Below are 13,883 nucleotides of genomic sequence, written 5' to 3'. Positions count from 1 at the left end.
TCTGTAACATTGTATCCTATTTTATATCATTTTCAAATTGTAAAATTGCAATAAAATTACATGATATGTGTGTAAAAATTAGACGATTCATATTATAAGTAGAAATTAATATACAAAATTTTAATAATTTTTATATAATATATATATAATTTTTATGTAACTGTACAAATTTTTGTAATATTATATAACATAATGATGATATTACACATATTACACATTTGTATTTTTACGTTCGTACGTATGTATGTATATTGATAATAAAAACTTAAGAAAAATTGTACGTAATTTGTTCGTCATTCACTTGCGATAAATTTAAAATTCAAAGCTGTTAATGAAAATTGAAGTTTTATTACGTAAATATTTCTATAAACTTAACTTCAATTGTAAATAACTTATTTATACTTTTACAAATTAATTACTAAAGAAAAACAATTTTATTTGTAAATTGCAACTTCATTTACAAGGATATGTAAAGTAAGGGAAGGGGGAGGAGTAAATAGTGACGGATTTTTTCCTCTCTTCCCTACAAGCTAATTTCCAGTTTACAAGGTATGATTTTTCACTAAAAGAGTACTTTCTACTTTCAAATATACAAAAAACTTAATTAAAGTTTCCATAAGTCATGTATACAGGCTAAATTTTTATAAAAACTGAAATCTACATTTGTCACTATTTGCACCACCCTATTGGTAAATAGTGACACCCTATGGGATTACAAAATGCATAATTCTTAACTCTTAATCGATCTTTTTTTAACATTTTGATTAGATAAGTCAATTTATATTAATATCTATACTCTGCCGTATGTAAATTTTTATTTATTGATAAATAATAGTAGTAACATTATTTGCTAGTATTTCTTATTGAAAATCACATTTATTCTGGATTTTGCCTTGTGTCTAATCTCATATTATCCCAAATGAATTAGAAAAATCATATTTAAATATTAAAAAAGCTTTTTGACTTTATTTAACAACTAACAATTGTCATTATTTGTCCCAGAAGCTATTTTTTCCTTTAAAATTTTACGGAGAAAAATAAAATTAATATACAAGCATAGAAATTATATCAAAATAGAGGAAAAGGTACTGTATGACATATAATAGATTAGATTTCATTCAACGATTCAGCAATTAAGAAAATATATAACTTCAAATATCAAAAAAAGATCCAGGTTTTACTTTATTTCACGAATGCAAAATTTTAAACTTCTCCGATAGCTATATTGGTTTTTGATTTTTACTGCTTTTTTAAAAGATGAGATTAGATGCTTGAGAACTGTCTTTCAATTAATGAGTAGTGGTAAAATAGACGCGGGAAAAAGGAGAAATTTAAAGTGACACTATTTGCCCCCCCCCCCTCCTTCCCTTACATTTTTAATAATTGGTAATCAAAATTACCCGCTATCATTGTTGTAACTCTTTTAGTGTGTCTATTGCGTAAGAGCAACAGATAAATCGATACCTGAAATACATTTATATTATTCCGCTATAATAATTGGAGAAGAAATATCAACGAGGCCGTCTCTTTCATTTATTCATTCCTTCCGTTCAATGACTTTTTGCTTGCACTCGTGGGCGGAGGAGGTGCGCTCGACGTTTCTTAAATCCGCCACCGGATGACATTGCTTCGTCCTATAGCCGTGCCGTGCCGTATCGGCAGCGCAATAACGTACGTATTAGGTATTATTATGTCTCTGAGGGATTCTTAACATCGCGACCGCGTATAATTATCCGCTCGATCGATAGACCACCGATAATTCCTCCTTTCGTGCGCGCGGCCCCTTACTTATTATTATTATTTTTTTTTCCGTCTACCGTGCCGATCATGCGTGCCGCCGTATCGCGTATGGCAAAATACGATCGACCGGCTGATTAACCCAGCTGAGATACCGCCGCCACGGGCGGTGCCTCTGCGAGCGGTGCCGCGACTCACTTTCCCATCGAGAGAACACACGTATATACCCTATAAGCTTAATATACATCCCCCGATAGAGACGCAGCGGTGAGAAGCTCCCTCCCGCAAGTTTCTTCCCGCCGCCTTACATTCGAGCGTCTCGATATCGCGCTCGCGCGCGCACGTGTGTTTACAACAGCATTTTCCGACGGAATACACAATTATCTCGGACTTAGTTCTCTCCCCGGATCAGATATAGCGATATCGCGCCGCTGGTTCATATCTCTGGGCCGCGCGTTCCTCGTGCAGGAATTATTTCAGCCTGTTACGCTCCGATCGAAGGGCGAGGCGAATCGACACTATATTCGCACAGTTCGGCGCTGCTCGGTGTTTGTACAAACCGCAATCGATGAGACCGCGAACTCGCGAGTTTTCCCGAGGCCGATTAATCCTCGAAATATATGGATTTGATAGAATGGATTAAATGGATCACAGACAGAGAGACAGAAATGAGCGACTCTGCGGCTTTTAAAGTTAACAGACGATCGCTGTCTAAGACTACGCGTCAGAGTGGAGTAAAATTGTGGCTCATAAGTTCTTTCGAGGCACTCAACATAAAGAAGCGGACACCGTAAAGAGGAAAGATAAATAACGAAAAAGATAGCGGAGAGAAAGAGAGAGTGGAGAAAGAGAAATCGAGCTATTATTAAAGGCAATCATTAGAAGCGACCGTTTTCACAGACGTTATTAAAGATCAGTCGTGTACAAATAAAAACGTCGCACACGTCAAAAGAACATTAGACCGCTCGTCAGTAAACATAGGGTACATCGCAATTAACTGTACTGACCCGAACTATTAACAATGATGTAAGGGGGGCAGAAAATCTCCAAAGGTATATAGGTTGCACACCGGGGCGGTCGGTCGGTATTAATAGCGTCGTGTGTTAAACACATGTAAGTTTCCCCGTCCGAAGGTTAATCGACTTTGTTGCTTGAGCGACGACTTAATGGCCGCGATCGGCTCGTATACGTCTTGCAGCAATCTCGGATCGGTTCGGCATCAGCAGCGGCGGCAGCGGGGAGAGCAGGAAAGGAGGAAGGGACAAGTTTCGCTGCGTTAGCAGCAAATTATTGAGCTTCGCCGGCAAACCGCTCGCGACGTTTGCGCAGATGCGCGATGTCTTACCAAGCGCGAGGGGGAGAGCGAGCTTGTGCCGTTCACCCCGTGACGGTTCTGCCCTACATCGGGCACCGCGCCGCTGTTTTGATCCGCCGCTCGATGCGTCGAAAAGTACGCGCCGACTCGCGAAATGTGTGTGTGTGTGTGTGTGTGTGTGTGTGTGTGTGTGTGGTGGTGGTGGTGGTGGTGTGTGTGTGTGTGTGTGTGTGTGTGTGTGTGTGTGTGTGTGGATGCGAGCGCGCGCGCGCGCGCGACCCACATTTAACCCGAGAGATTGATAAAGTCCTTAATTGGACACACGTGACGTTTTCCCAATGTATTTCGCCGTTATCCCTTCATAATGCGATATAAAACTACTTTTATTAATTGATTTACAGTACATGCGTATACACGCAATTACGACTGAATATGTATTTATTGCACGATTGAGGAAGGATTGTAAATTACCGCCGCATCTATAAAACGGATATATGGTTTTCTGCGAGACAAAAACGTCGTCGAGTTATTCTCCGTCAAATACAGCCCGATAATTAGTAATACAAAATCTTTGAGATACATTAATTACCGTTTATAAATTCTTAAAAATGCAATAAAACATATATTCTTGAGTGACTTTCTCATTCCGATATAATTTAATCCTTTTTAATTATAAAATGACAAAAATATGTACTACGACTTGAAATATTGCTTGGAAAACTTACAATTTTTTTTATATTAAAAAAATCTCCCTGAATGATAGACGTTTAAGAAAAGTGGGTCCACGGACCATTACCCATAGTAAATTAGTAGCGTCTCCAAAGTGCCTGGAGAAAAATATCATTATAGGTACACTCTTGAAAAATTAATTAACGGAATGCCGAAAATACGTAGGGCTGCAATAAAAAAGCAAAAGGGAGATTTCTTAATAAGAAAAAATTGTAAGTTTTTTCCAAGTAATATATCAGTGTGTGACAGATGTTTTTATAGTTTTATTTTGGAGATAAAAAAAAAATCAAAATATTTTTATGTTGCCAAAATAAAAAAATATTATGCAAGAATTACGAAAGAATATGTGTTTTATTTTATTTTTAAGAGTGTCCGGAAATTTATGAACGAGTAGCGTATATTAAACGTTAAAGATTGACTGTGTTGATCAACCTGTCAATATCTAATTTTCCGTTTATTAAGGTTCTTCATTGACTTTCCTAACATTAACATTCGACTGTAAAATTAATTTGGATCGTATTTAATGCAATTTTAAACGAAGAGACTCGCGTTAATCTTACTTATATCGATGTAAATTACTAAGGAACTTCAAAGAGATGAACGCTACGCGTGTTTGACGTTAGGTTTGAGAAGCATGAACGTGCGTTTCGGAGATTTAGCTTCGCAGGAGCACCCCAAAGGAGCTTTACGTTTCTGCATAGAAATAGAAGTGTAGCTTGGAAATAAATTATTACCTTTGAACCAGTTGTGAACCTTAGACAAAGCGATTATCCCCGACTATTCTCATACTTTTCATACCTTTCAACAAAAACGAAATTACCATAATAAATTAATAAAAGATAAGATAAAAAGAATTAGGCGCCTGATTCTCACAAAGAAATTATTCTTAAAAAAAAACGTTTCTCCTTCGAAAATTGAGTTATTATTCAAGGATTGACTTTAAATTATTTATAATTTATACGATTTACATAGTTTATTACAATATACATATCGAAATAGAAGAAACAATAAGGGAGTAATTGAATAAAAAATACATATCGCATATTAACAGAACGGAAAGTTTTATCGTTTTCCAATATTATAAATTACATCGATACGCGTATAAATAATAAAATAATCACTAGTTTAAAAAAGTGAACCAGGAATCTTATTACCTTTTGGGAAATCGATAAAAATCGCTCGTGACATTTGATTTTCGTGGTTCTCCCGGTATGTAACATTCATGAACTACTTTCTTAGCGATATTGCAGATAATTTAATATCGCGAATTGTGCCGCGTCTTTTTTGAGACTACCGACTCAATTGCGTTAAACAAAAGTTAATATATGTACACGTGTATGCAATATTCGCGTTACCTTGACCGTTAGTTAAAGTTTAAACGCGAGCAATAAATCGCTGGAAATGCGACGCCACCCCGTGGCAACTGTTCTCTCGGCCGAGAGAACCGCGCGGTTACCTCGCCGCGCTGCGAGATAACTTTGTGCAACTCTTTTCTTTGAACTGCGTCGCGCGCATCGACGTAATACGACCTACTGAGTCGCTCGGAGCGAGTCGAATCATATTACTCAATTTGTTACTTCAATTCGTTACTGTTGCTACGCCCGTAAAGCGAATTTAAATCTGAAGAAAGTGCTGCATCACGATCTACTGCGAAGCGCTTTTGATTTTACGAAAATTATCGAGATAGCGATGACACAGGAGGTTTCTGATTACGATCGCCAAGTGAATGTTTTTGCGTTAGAAATATTCAGTCACGAACGTCTGGGTGCTTTAATACTAGAGAAATACCAACGTTTTTTTACGCATTAAAAGGACTAAGCGAATAAATTATTATGAAAATAAAGAAAGTAGTGGAAAATCAAAAATTTCATCAGTACAAAGGACGGAGGGTAATTATTGAAAAGTCAAAAATTTCAGAATCCTATCTTTTACGCAAGAAATGTAATATTAATCTGAAAAATATATGTAGAAACGGTCAGGAGGATCGTTCGGTAACAGCCGCTTCTACGAGCGCGATCGTTTCGTGTCGCGTTAGTCGCACTAATTGCAACAGTTGGACGATCGTTGGGAAACATTGTGACGGTGTCATGTATCTTCGGCTCGTGATAAGCGCGCCCACCCGATTGCTCGAAATTGCTCGAAACAAGGAAAGTGTCACCCGAGTGCCAGCCCAGTAATTACGGGCCGGCAGAGCAGCGGCACGGCTTAGCTTAATTAACCGTAGTAATTCCCTTTCTAATGCGAACTACAATATACATATAGGCTGCAGGCTACAGTAACACCCATAGCGTTCCATCTCCACATTTTAATGAGAATCTTTAATGAATTGAATGTTGCCCTCTTGATGACAACTTCGAGGAAGGTCTCGTTTTGCAAAGGCACCTTCGAGCACTGCTCGAAATGAAAGCCCTCAACGATCAAGTTTCTCCAAGTTGCCCTCATTTCGAAAGATCCGGCGAGCTTCTTTCCAACACGCACTAAGTACAATACAGATCTGTAGCCGATGATACACCATGTTAATGTTTCATTTCCACATGTTAACGAGAAACTCTAATGAATCTCTAATGAGGTTAACGTCGGCTTTAATGACAATTTCAAGTCTCGTTTTACGTAGATACGCCGCGAAATAAAAATCCTCACTAGCCCTCGAACTTCGCCATTTACGTTCAAGAGAAATTTCACTTCGAGCCCACGGTATCTAACATCGATGACTGCAGTTATGCTAATCTCCAAATTGTAGCGAGGGAAAAGGTCGCTCCTTGGACCGCGTTTACGTCAAATCACGGCTGAGATTTTGCGCGATGAGCGCGACAAGTTTAACGAACCGTAAATCCAAATAACTGCGCGAGGAGGAAGACGTCGGGGTTGGATGAGGGGGGGGGGAGGAGAGACGAAGTAAAAAGCAAAGGGACGATACATCGGATGTACGCGGATGCAGCGGGCGATCGCGCGGCCTCGCGGTGCGCTCTCTCTCTCGTGTCTCCGGAGAATGAACTTACGAGCGAGCCGATGCGACGTGCGGACGGACGGGCACCACACACACGTCCGTCATTTCCGTACAACCGGACGGGGATGGGATTCGGGCCGATGACCGCGTTTTCCTCGGAAACACACCTTACGTCGCGTCGGAGCGCATCACGTCCGGCCGGCCCCGAACGCCGCGCGAGGGTTGATTGACCGCCGGTGGCACAGTAGAGCGCAGTGCACTATCGATTATACGTCTGGTAGCGGCAGCACGTGGTGCCTGCCTTCGACTAGGCCAGTGTGCGCGCGGCCCTACGCCCTATCGCGGGGTGCACCAGCCGTTCTGCTCGGCGCATGTTTATCGGTGCTTTTACGGGGGCCGATAAGGATCCCGCCGCCCGCGCCGCGCCGCGCCGCGTTCGAGGAACAACCACGTCCCGCCGAGACGCCGCCGCCGCCGCGGCTATCAGTCGCACGTCCCCGGGGAGGCAGAAGTTATTCCGTATCTTCCGCTGGCGACAGAATATCACCGCTTGTCGGTGCTTTAAATCGTTGATAATTATACACGTCTGATAATCGTAAGGGATCCGTTTCGAATGCAATTGGTAGCTCGTAATCCACTTTCTTATTCTCTATTTTTCTTAAATTGTTACATACAATTACAATTTTGTATGTTTAATATTTTTTTTTTTAAATAAGATCACTTACAAATATCGATAATGTTGTACGAAGATGCTGTTCCACAAAATTCGCTCGGTACGTCGATCACGGTTCTTGCGATGGGATTTAACTCCCGAGGGTATTACCACTTCTACGATTGAACGAAGTCACGAAGAGGATAAGAAGAATTACGTGTGTTCTGTCCACTTCTCTGAATCTTTCGCTCCAGCGATGTCCAATCGTGAATCTAACTTTTCCTTCATGTGAAATATATTATTTTTGAAATGTCTTCCCTTAAAATTAGTTCATAAATACATTTTGGCGATTAAAATAATCAAGGTTAAAATTTTCTATATAGAATATGCATATAGAATATGCTTTTTTAGTAATATATATTATATATTGAATAAATCAGAAGTTTAATAAGATTGAAAATCTTAGCTTATTCGTTTCATCGGCCATTATTATTGTAATTATTCAAGTCAATATCAACAAGTATATTACTGTTTATAAATTCCCGTTCTTAAAAATAAAACACACATTCTTGCGTATTTTTTTTATTCTGGCAACATAACTACAATAATTTAATCCTTTTTAACTGTAAAATAACAAAAACATTTATCACGGATTAGTATACTCAACTACTTAAAAAAATTTATAATTTTTTTTTATAAAAAAATTCTTTTTTTATTTTTATTGCAGCCTTAAAGCCTATATTCTGAGCATTTTGTTAATTAATTTTTCAAGCGTGCTTAATGATATGTTTTTTCAGGCACTTTGAAAACATAATTATCAGAGTTTAAAGACGGTCCTTGGACCCATTTTCTTATCCGTTTATTCAGGAAGATTTTTCAATGAAAAAAGTTGTAAATTTTCCGGGCAACATATCAAATTAATATTACTGTTTTTAATTTGTAGTTAAAAAAGATTAAATTATGCTAAAGTATAAAAAATTACGCAAGAAAATTACGTAAATATTTATTTTATTTTTAAGGGTACTCGAAAACTTATGAGCGGTGTGAGTGTCGATAAAAAGAAATGTAATCAATCACGATTAAGATCGTATAGATGGAGAGAATGAACAATTGTAATAACTTTACCTCGCAAGCTAGATTAATCAATGAAAAATTCGCGAAACCCCCGATTTTTCCTCAACGGTTGTAAATCAGTTAATTATGAAATCATATATCTCCGCTTCGTAACTTATCTTAAAGAAAGTTTAATTTATCGGGGTTAACACTAACCGACATTGTTGTAGTCGCTAAACCGGCAGACTTTAAATCATCCGGAATCTTGCATGCGCGAAGAAAATGAATTCGCTGCAGTCACGCGAATCGCCGTTACGTGCCGAGATCGGCCGAATGAGTTACTATTTCTTTCGCGAAATAAATCAGCCTGTGCAAAAATTAGCCCCCATTAAAATGCGCGAGATATAAATATATACCTTTTTTTATATAATATATATTATACTTAATTCCATTATACTTGCGTTCCACATCCTTCCGTTGTAAGTTGCCTCCAATTATTTCTGGTTTATTCCTTATTTCTTGCAAATTACTCACGTCAGAGATACGCAAACATGAATGACGCTTGTTTCTCTGAAGTTTTCTTAGGCTTCATTTATACGGTGCTTTTTTTACTAGCAGTTAACATGCTAGTCTTTTAGCGAACTAGAAAAGCAGCAGCAAAAAAAATATTATTCTATCAATTATATATTTTTTCAGAAGACTAGCGGTTGAAAATATATAATTAGATATGAGAGCACCTTCAACGATTAGGCTGAATTTTGGTGCTTAATATATTTTTTTATATAAATTTTAAATAAATTTTAATATATTTTTTATATAAATTTTAAATATACATTCTCAGTCATTTAAACTGTGCGCCGATTAATGTCGGACTTTCAACTAATCATAAACTGAAGATAGAATATACTGCACATAAATTAAATATGCTAATAAGCACATCTTATTAAAATACTACGAACTTATTGCAAAGATAATTGTAAAAAATAATTACAGAATTACATGTATATTTTTAAATACATAAAAATATATTTTAAAGAAATTTGTTTTTTTCAGCTGTTAGTTTTCTACAAGTTAGTTCGCTACAAGATCAGCACGCTAGTTGCTGGTAAAAAAGCAATTAGTAACTTACGCTGATATAAAGTATAGCGCGAATCCTTGGCGTCGTTCAAAATTGCACTCAAGTACGATCCGAATTAATCTCATTCTAACTGACGTTGAGAAAATCACTAGAGAAACCTAACAAAAACGGAGGATTAGACATTGACAGGGGCGACCGACATGGCCGACGCCGACCTTTAATAATTTAATACATATCTCAAGCGCGTTTTGTGATACTAATTATAAAACTGTATTCGATGAGAGATGATTTGGTGGTAACGATTATATGACGTGCAACGCTATCGATTACGCAAAGTTAAAGTTAGAAGGAGGCGTCAAAGGAAAAAGGCAGCAAAGGCAGGGAAGTTGAGGGCTTACGTCGACACAGGTGTTGGCAATAATCTTTTTATTTATTAAGAAAAGTCTCCCTGTTATATTAGCGTCGTTGAGTAAGTACCGTGTCAGTTTCGCGCGAGGATAAACAATATCTCGGTGTAGTTTGTTCTCGCATAATTCCGCACGCGCGTAGCAAAATAAATCGGATATCTTCTCTACCTCTCTCTTTCCCATCTCTCTCTCTCTCTCTCTCTCTCTCTCTCCTTTCTTTCCTTCCTTTTTTTCCGTACGAAATTGTCGTTGCGACGAGTCGCCTTCTGGACGATTTCGTTTATCCAAGGCGCTTTACAAAGGATGCCGTCGTGTAAATATCGTACAATTAAATACATCGAGGATAAATAGGTCGTCGTTTTCCATATCCGTACGGTTTTTTTAAGAGGCTTACATCCGAACGGGGAGTGTGACTAATGCTTGCAATTATATTAGAAATGGCAAGAAAAGCCGCATTCACAAACCGCCTTACACGCTAATATTTATAATGTAATTCATCACAGCAATAAACAAAATATACGTGTGCGCATGTGGATGTACAAAACTCGGTGAGTTATCGTTTCTGTCGACTCATATCTTTCTCCCCCATTTTCTCTCTCTCCCTCTCTTTCATTCTCACTCTCTCTCTCTCTCTCTCTCTCTTTTCGCGCATCCGTCTTTCGCGCGAGTGTTTCGCGCCATCATCACGCAGTTATTCGTTTCCACGCCTTAATAAGTTACAGCTTACTTTTAGAAGTATTAAAGTTACATCGTGGATAATATCTGTTTCCGGAATTCAATATAGCCGTGTACACGACTACACGGGGAATACGCGACTATCGGCGTGATTCACGCCGTAGGCGAGGAGGGGAGGGGCGAGTGACAATTTAAATTCGTCAATATATACGCACGTGTGTAGCAGCCGAATTTTGCCAAAGGAAATCGTGCACGGAGAGACGCTCTGGGATGGAAAGTAAACCGACCGTTTCGTACTTTTGTGTGATCCGCATAAGGCATTAGAAATTGTATAAGGCATCGGTTGTCGTTTCTGTTTCGCCATTCGATCGCGCGTAAAGTAACAAGGCCTGCACTACGTCGCTACTAATTAAGATCTCGTCGTCAGAGTAGCGTGTAAAACGATATAATTGTACAATGTAAATTGTACAAGTGTATCACTTTACACGTAAATGTATAAGAACGCTAGTAATACGCTGATAATATATCGGTAATGACGACAAAAAAAAAAGTAATGGCAATGAACTAGGCGTCTAAAGGTTTAGAGATTTGTATCCTGCTTTCTCGGAGATGAACGCTAAGGATACATCTATATATAATGCGATAATTACAAAACTTACGTAAAATATATATTCCGTATTATGTATACGACTACGTTTTTTCGCTTAGCGTGTGAAAGTTTCCGTGTGTGTGTGTTAAGTGTGTGCGTGTGCGTGTGTGTGTGTGTGTGTGTGTGTGTGTGTGTGTGTGCGGGGGAGGGTAGGATATCGCGACAGGTCGTCCTATCTGTACAAAAATAAGAATCTGTCTTCGTTATTTTAAATGCTCAAACATTTAATAATTCGAATCCATACACTTTCGCTCGTCAACAAATCTCCTGAATTCCGGAACAGTCCATTATTTAGAAAATATATGATATATACAGTAAAAAAATGCCTTTAGAGCTCAGCTTCGTTCGTTTCTTTTCTCTCTTTCTCTTTTTTCTTTTGGCTGTCACATTTGCGCCTAGATGTGATGGATATCACAGAGTTAATGGATGTAGATCCGACTAAGATGTAGTAATAGAACGTGCGTCCGCGTAAGATACATGTTCCTCTACACGCTGCCCTATCGGTTCCCTTAATTACGCGAGCACGTGGCATAATGTATGCAAGTACGTGTTTGTGTGTGCGCATATATATATACAATACACATGCATGCATATATACACACACATAATGTATAATCAATAAAACTTTGTATATGTACATATTTCGGTGTCGTTTAAGAAAAATATAAAACTATTGAGGTTCGCGTGATGGACCGTATATTCTCGATTTCCCTTCCCCGTTCGTGATATCATGTAGGCTTATTACGCTATTATATCTCTACTTGTTACTCAAACTGGTACAAATTTCGTGGACGTACGCGGTCTCGGGATGCGCTCTAATTGATGCTCTCTTGAATGCTTTTGCCACTCACGCTTCTAGGAGGTTGACCGTTTAGCTTTAATCAGCGTTAGCGCTAACATTCGTTGAAGGCCAAATGCAAACGGACTAGCGTTTTTAAAGATTTTACCCTCAAGGGACGAGTATGTTGCATATTTGTAACGTTTACTTTAATATGAAATTCGCGGTAAATTTGAGATCTGTGTACATTAGATAAGAATTGAAAATGGAAATGTAGCATTGAACATTGAAATAATATTCCACATCGCATGAAATATTTCAGAAAAATATTTCCGAAATATTTCATTGCAAAATTTAAAATATTTCAGAATTTTTCATAAAATATTTCTGAAATATAAATAGCGAATAAATAAAGAAAACCAGAGTTTTTGAAATATTTCTTGAAATTCAATAGAAATATTTCTTACAATATTTGTACAATATTTCTAGAATATTTTTGTAAAATATTTTAATGTAATATTTTAAAATGTTTTACAAATGTACGAAATATTTCTAAAATATTTAATTTAAATATTCCAAAAAAATGATTCATAAAAAATATTTCATGTCTGTGGGATAGTGCTTTTCACCGCCAAAAAGATTATATGCTGAGATACAGGGGGTAAAAGTTCCGGAATGGCTAATTATTTCAGAAAATATTGATTTTATGGAAAAATGTTTCAAACAAAAATGGTAGGGTTTAAGAAAATCTATTAGTTCATATTATTATTAGGTGATATTTATTTAAAAAAATAACTTTAATATAGTGTTTTGAAAAGCGTCTCGACGTCAGCTACAAGAATATGTAACGAAAAATGGGGGTTTCCATTTAAGATTTTTATGTGGACCTTAAGTGTGTTTTTCAAGGTCAACCAAAGCTCTAATAAACATCACCAGCTAATAGATTTTCTTAAATCCTACAATTTTTATTTGAAACATTTTTCTATTAAACCAAAAATATTTCCTGACCGTCGTGTAACAAAAAAATATACTTGGCGGGAGCTACTGCGTCTCCTGATCAACTTTCTGAAATAATCTGCCGTTCCGGAACTTTTGTCCCTCACTGTATATCGATGTACATTGATAGAGTATATTTCGACAGGTCATATATTTCTCCACTTACGAATTATTTTTGAGTAAAATTAGTTAAAGAAAATTGTTTTTTTTTTAATGAAAAAACAATGCCGTCCTTAGAGGGCTAATCTCTATCGCTTTAGCCATGTTATTCCGACCGAAGCGTTGGGAATAAAAAAATTTATGGCATTTTAATAATATCTAACTACGTCACAAAAGTGAATGTTCCGAAACATCAAATAAAGCGCATCCTCGCGATGAAGTTCTTGCACCATCCGAGTCTGCATATTGAAATACGTTATACGGAATGTAGAGATACGATGGTGGATACAAATAACGTTACTCGGAGTCAACCGATTAACACGGTATATAATTTATCGTCGGCTCGTAAGTATCTTCATTAGTCGTTATGCTATCCTTAATTCATGAAAAATGTAGAAGAAAAAAAGCATGCGAAGTACGCAAGTTTCAACCGCCAGTATTTGTACAGCGCGCACAGAAAGATCGCGCGCGTAAAACAACGGCTGCCGAAAAGAAATGTATCACCCGGAATTGTCCAGAAGAAATTGTCCCCTCATCGCGTGATATACATATTCAGCGTGTATATTAGACCGAAACGGCGCCAATGCGGCACTCATATCCAAATTCGATGCATGACGTGCTGTGATCGAACTGTGTATATCATCGATGACGATCGGGGATAACGAGATGCGTTATCGATCTATTGCAACATCCACTAACTCTATGCTA

Source organism: Wasmannia auropunctata, unplaced genomic scaffold (assembly GCF_000956235.1).
Source record: "Wasmannia auropunctata unplaced genomic scaffold, wasmannia.A_1.0 LD336085.1, whole genome shotgun sequence".
In the NCBI taxonomy this organism is placed as follows: domain Eukaryota; kingdom Metazoa; phylum Arthropoda; class Insecta; order Hymenoptera; family Formicidae; genus Wasmannia; species Wasmannia auropunctata.
This window is presented reverse-complemented; position numbering follows the sequence as displayed.